Raw genomic sequence first — 6,000 nt, 5'->3', positions numbered from 1 at the left:
CTTTGTTGTGGGAAAGTTATTGCTAATATTACATTATTCAGACTTTGCATATTATCTACAAACAGTAAGATAAAACTATAATCATAATGTAAACTAATGGATATCATTCGTTAGCTAATTTATTATGCGATAGTGTCCATGTGCAACAAATTGAGCAAAATTCAGCAAAAGCTGGTTTATGTCAACAATTCTGACAAGCGGATGTGCACCTCACTTGAAATACTGGAGCCAGATCTGAACTTACGGGGCCCAGGGCATCTGGCTATCATATTTTTTTAAAGCATTAATCTTTATTATATTTACCCATTTTCATCAGTGTAATAACAAATAACTTGCTTTGCAACAAGTTTTTGACTGACGAGTAGGCAGATCAGGCACAAGATATTTATATCTACTGAATTCTATTAAAAGTTAAAACTTCCAGACTTTAAGTTTACAAAATGCATTCCTACTTATTTTGAAGGTGCGATTCGGCATCTACTGCATTTACTTGGACGAGTACGTAGTCCTACATGTAAGACCCTGACGCTGATATTTATGTTGTGGGCATCAAGGTCTTACAACCTAACTAATAACATGTGCTATGTCTTACACTGTATGACTAGACGAGTACGTATTAACGTTTTACTTAACCCAACGAATTTTTACCATAAAGCTTTTTATAGTCAGGAATTTATTGTAGAAACTATTTAGCGAAAGATTTTGTCTGTACAAATTAGGCATGTAAGCGATGTCGTGGCTTGAGTTATCTTTGATAAACTGGAGCCCACATCTAAAGTAAAATATACTGGCTCTTTTACAACAATCGGTTTTTTTCCCTTCTGGTTCACTTCATTGTTGAAAATAGGGAGACGCTTCTCAATTTGTTGCACATGGACACTATCGCATAATAAATTAGCTAACGAATGATATCCATTAGTTTACATTATGATTATAGTTTTATCTTACTGTTTGTAGATAATACGCAAAGTCTAAATAATGTAATATTAGCAATAACTTTCCCACAACAAAGGAAAATACATTTCTTCATCGCTAATAGTGCAACTTTCGTCTCCCACAACATTCCCACGTATCTCATAATAAGCGAATTTGTTTACCTTAAATCCGTGTTTCAGATTTAATTCTCGGGAAAAACAGATTTCATAAAGTAATACCCTAATAGACATCAAAATATTGCAAACTTGTCAACAAATAAGGTACAGCTGCCCGTAGCCATTCGAATTTCGCGTCAATCCCACAAACCTTTGCGAATAACTAGACTGGTTAGCTACTGCTTTCAATACGGTGATGTTACAAATACAATTTTCGGAATGCTCATGACCAAAACAGATTCCTCAGTACATAAATAACACTGATACTGACTTCTGTGTAAGAAGGCCATATGAGTAGCATAAATTTTGGGATCTCAGTGTATTTGAAATGTATATTTTCAATTCCGCACCGCAGAATCAGGTGATAAGTTTAGTAATGAGCTTTCAAAGCCACATCTGTTAAAGAACAGAAATTCAGTAAAATATTTTTTTTTAAAAACAAAATGTCTCTGTCTTTTTTGTTACATATTGGTTAAACTCTCAAAACATTATTTTTACCTAAATTTTACTTTCGTTATCAACCAATCCTGATACTCTATTTTATCTCTACCCATTTCTACACTGGTTCGCATTCTTCCACATAAATTATATCGTATCGTGAGTTATGCAGTTATTGGGTGCTGATACTGAAAGCGGGACAGATATAAGGCGAACTGGTGCTCATTTGGAACAAAACACAATAGAGAGACTGTTGGTTGACCTCGTTGTTACTTTCATGTACTTTTATTGAAATGTCTTTATATGTAATAATAATAATAATAATGAGGACTTTGTATAGCGCCTAATCTTTAGAAGCTTTAAGCGCTTTATAACATTAGACAACACCTATACAATAAAAAACAACATATAATGATATGATTACAAAAACAAACACCATGAAATTAGAAAACATTAAAAAACATGCTGAGAATATTTAAGGTAGGAAACAGTATTAGGTCTTTAAGTTTGTTCTTGCAGTCGAAATAAGTGAGCTTTGAGAGCTCTCTTGAATGTGAGCACTGTGTCGTTGTGTCTAAGTTCAGTGGGCAATTCATTACACGTTGCTGGACCCTGGTATGCAAAAGAACGCTGTTCATGTGACTTTGTTTTCATAGTGGGAATAATGAGAACACGATTGTCAGAAGAGGAGCGTAAGTATCTTGCTGGTGTGTACACATGGGTGAGGTCGGATAGGTATGTTGGACTAGAGTCCGACAGTGAAACGTAGCACAGAGAACAAATTTTGTGTTTGATTCTGGATGGAATGGATAGCCAGTATAGGGTACAGAGCAGCGAGGAGGTGTGATCTAATCGTGGTACTCTAAGTATGATTCGAGCAGCTGTGTTTGAAGTTTCTGGATCAGATATTGAGATGAACCAGACAGAATTGAGTTACAATAGTAAAGTCTTGAAAGTACTAATGAACACACAAGTGTTTTAGTGGCATCAACTGAAAAATATTTGCGAATTGAGCTAATGCGTCTCAGCAGTAAGATATGCAGCCTTGCATATGTTCATGACATGTTGGTGCAATATGAGAGTACTGTCCCGAGTAAACACCTAGGTTTCGTACTGAGTGTGTGAATTCAATGTTGGTGCCGATATTTATTGTTTGAGGTAAAGGATGTGAATGAGAAAGTCTTTGTGTTGTGATCAGAATGGCCTATTAGAGAAACAACACCCTGCCTAACGCAAACAGCTGAGCGAAATGGAAGCTCCCATGTGTTCGATAAATGAACTTGGACAAAACAAAATACATTAACTTTTGCCATCATCATCATCAATGGCGACTCAGTCTCGGGAGACCATGCGAGTAGTGAGTGCTCTTGGAGTGTCGTCTGTGTCTGTTTTTTTATTTTTTGCATTGTATGCTGTGGCTGTACAGGCCTATGCGCGATTGACGTGACCGTCCCTATTACAGTTGGTGCATACATATGGGGTTAGTATATGGGAACGATATAGCCTCAATGAAAAATACATTACACCCAACCCACCCCAATGATATAGCCTTAAGTTTGTCAGATCACCCTGAAACGATATAACCTCAATGGAAAATTGAACATGGGGAATATTGGGACTGTATAGCGTCAAGGGAAAGTGAGGTTATTGTATAGGGACAATGTGAATGGAATAGGTGAGGAAACGTCACGGTACTGAACATTGGTAACAATGTAGCAAGGGTTTGACCTGAACACGCGCTACTCTCTCGAGAGACAAATACAGGAGAGATATAGACATAGACGTAAATAACACATACAACACATATACATAGACTGACGAACATCAAGGGACCTTGGACATGTATGGGCCTGTCTAGGGACAATGGGTAAATTATATAGGGCCTGTCTAATGACAAGGATGTTAAAGGGCCAAACACAGCAGAAACAAAGACAGACATATACTAGTACAATCTCGAGATTTATATAGAAAGCATTACCAAGACCTGAAAATATGTTGGCGGTGTTCATAAATTTGCACAGTTGTAATGATACTATAAATAGCTCTAATCAAGGAAAAGACCAACGCCAAAATGTATCTTGAAGGTATATGAGTTGGTACCTATGTGGTACCTGAAATATATCGAAAAAGATTTAGGAACCGTAGAAAAGAAACTGGACAAAACCATGTCATATTTGCAAAGGACATATATCTACTATTTGATATGTGGTGCTCAACCAAGAAGGGCGATCAAAAATTCAGACAACCACCGACATCTTATATCAATTGAAGAGTTCTGGACTTTTAGAGTTCTAGACTTATCTTGAAGAAGAATAGGTGAAACTTTACAAAATCCTTATCGTCCAGCTGATGATTATTTCTTAACTCTAAAAGTTTCGTTTGTCAATGGGTATTCCTCAAAGGAGTTTTGTCGTAAAATATTAACTTCTGCCTCGTGTAATTACTTCCAAATCTCAACCTAGCACAAAGACTGATTAGAAATCCTTATCTTTTGCTTCGTAACTTGTTGTAAAAAGAAAGATTACTTCATTTCTGGTTGCTACAGATTGTAAAATAAGCAAAAGAATAAATGCAAAGCTAATCTAAATGCTCTTTCTTCAAATACGTCAAGGTCACGGGTTGGTCTTGAAAGCAATACATGTGGTGTGTCAAATATTGGCGGTGCAACACTTTGAAGAGTTTATTAGTTTAGATCCTTCTCCGCTCATTGAATTTAATTATCAGGTTCCCATTACTTTCATTAGGTAAATGACAAACAAACATCAGAGATTGTTGATGTGAATTTTGATGTTGAAGGAATGGAATACATACATTAGGTGTATTAATGGAAAATATAATTTTATTGCAGATGGCCTCTTACGTGTATGGCAGTACTAAATTGATTTTTTGTTTACATATTTTCTACCATTCAAAAACATTTTTTTTTCTCTGTAATTTTATGTGTTATAGTATCATTTTATATCTCACTAATACGCAAACGAAAACTTTATTGCATAAATCTTTCTTTTTCTTTATGAGGGGAGTTGTAACGTATATTTAATTTATATTGTGTGCCTGATGTTTATCCGTGACTGAAGGTAGAGTTCTGGCCTATCTGGCTATCGTCATTTTTAAAAAGATATTTATTTAAATTTGATTTCAGGACCTAACCATGATTCCGACTTTAGAATTTTCTGGAGGAGAATTTGTTTAGAATTTTATGGAATTTTCCATTAAGAATGAAACACATCCTTGGCATTCTATTGCGTGTTAGATTATGTGAAATTAGCGTATAGGATGAGGTAAACAATTATTGATTCCTATCTTATTATTTACTTAAATTAATCATTGGAATTACAACGTGCTCATCGACTCTTTGGACTAAACACTACTTTTCGAATACTGAGGAATTCATTTCAAGACATTCTGGATATCATTGTGGTATATCAAGAATTTTTGTACCTCGACTCATTTACGATTAGCACTTTCAAGACTATTGGAATTCAATCCGAATATTCTATACTTTTGGACTTATGATAGAACATTTATGATTATTTGGGATTTGATTCACAATATAGTAATTTCTTTTACAATTTGTACTTTGTAATTTTGAGAATTAAATTATTTGCTGATATTACAAAATTTGTTTTGCTTCTTTTTGTTACTTAGTTTAAGACCAAGGGGTCCTAACACTTTATTAATATGGGATTAGAAAAGGTATTGCTATTTTTAAGTCTCTCTCTCTCTCTCTCACACACACACTCACACCCCCACGCATACATTCTACTATGTCAATGGGACGAAACTTTTGTTTAGGACGACAAGGGAGGGGAGAGACATGAGTAGAGATTTTCATTTTATTTATAAAGGGCTGATAACATGGTAGAGGAAATATAATCGTAAGTTTTGTTTATAAGAGATTTAAATTCTATCGTTTGAATCCTACCCTGTGTAGTAAGTAAATGATTGAATGATGGTCATTCCAAAAGACATTTAATATAGTATGTGAATTGTGTCATTACTTTATGTCATCAAGGCTGGATCGGGGATTGGGGGGTCTTGGGTTTCTGGCCCCCAAGGCTGACAGGATCATCTATTACGTATAGTAAGCTGCAGTCCTCCAACCATCAATATCACTTTCAGTGGAAGCCTCATTTTCAACATGTGTTGCCTTAGAGCGAGGCTTCAAATTGTACAAAAATCTGCCCATACATACATGGCCGACGAGGGGGGGGGGGAACTAGGGATATATCAAATGGGCCCCGGCCGAAAAAACACTTTTTAATTTTATAAAAGAAACATTTCTTTTTTTAAAACAAGAGGTGGCAGATGCCCAGGTTTTTGTTATCCCAGTGATTTTTCTCTACAGGCCTGCCTACCTAAGAACAAATGTTGACACTTCACATTATAACAGCTACACTTACAGTAACAATGTACATATTTCTTGATGCTATCAGTGATCACAGGCGACTCCTCAGCATCGCAAGCAGTC

This window comes from Sinohyriopsis cumingii, chromosome 16, assembly GCF_028554795.1.
Source record: "Sinohyriopsis cumingii isolate HCF-2022 chromosome 16, ASM2855479v2, whole genome shotgun sequence".
In the NCBI taxonomy this organism is placed as follows: domain Eukaryota; kingdom Metazoa; phylum Mollusca; class Bivalvia; order Unionida; family Unionidae; genus Sinohyriopsis; species Sinohyriopsis cumingii.
Note: the sequence above shows the minus strand (reverse complement) of the source record.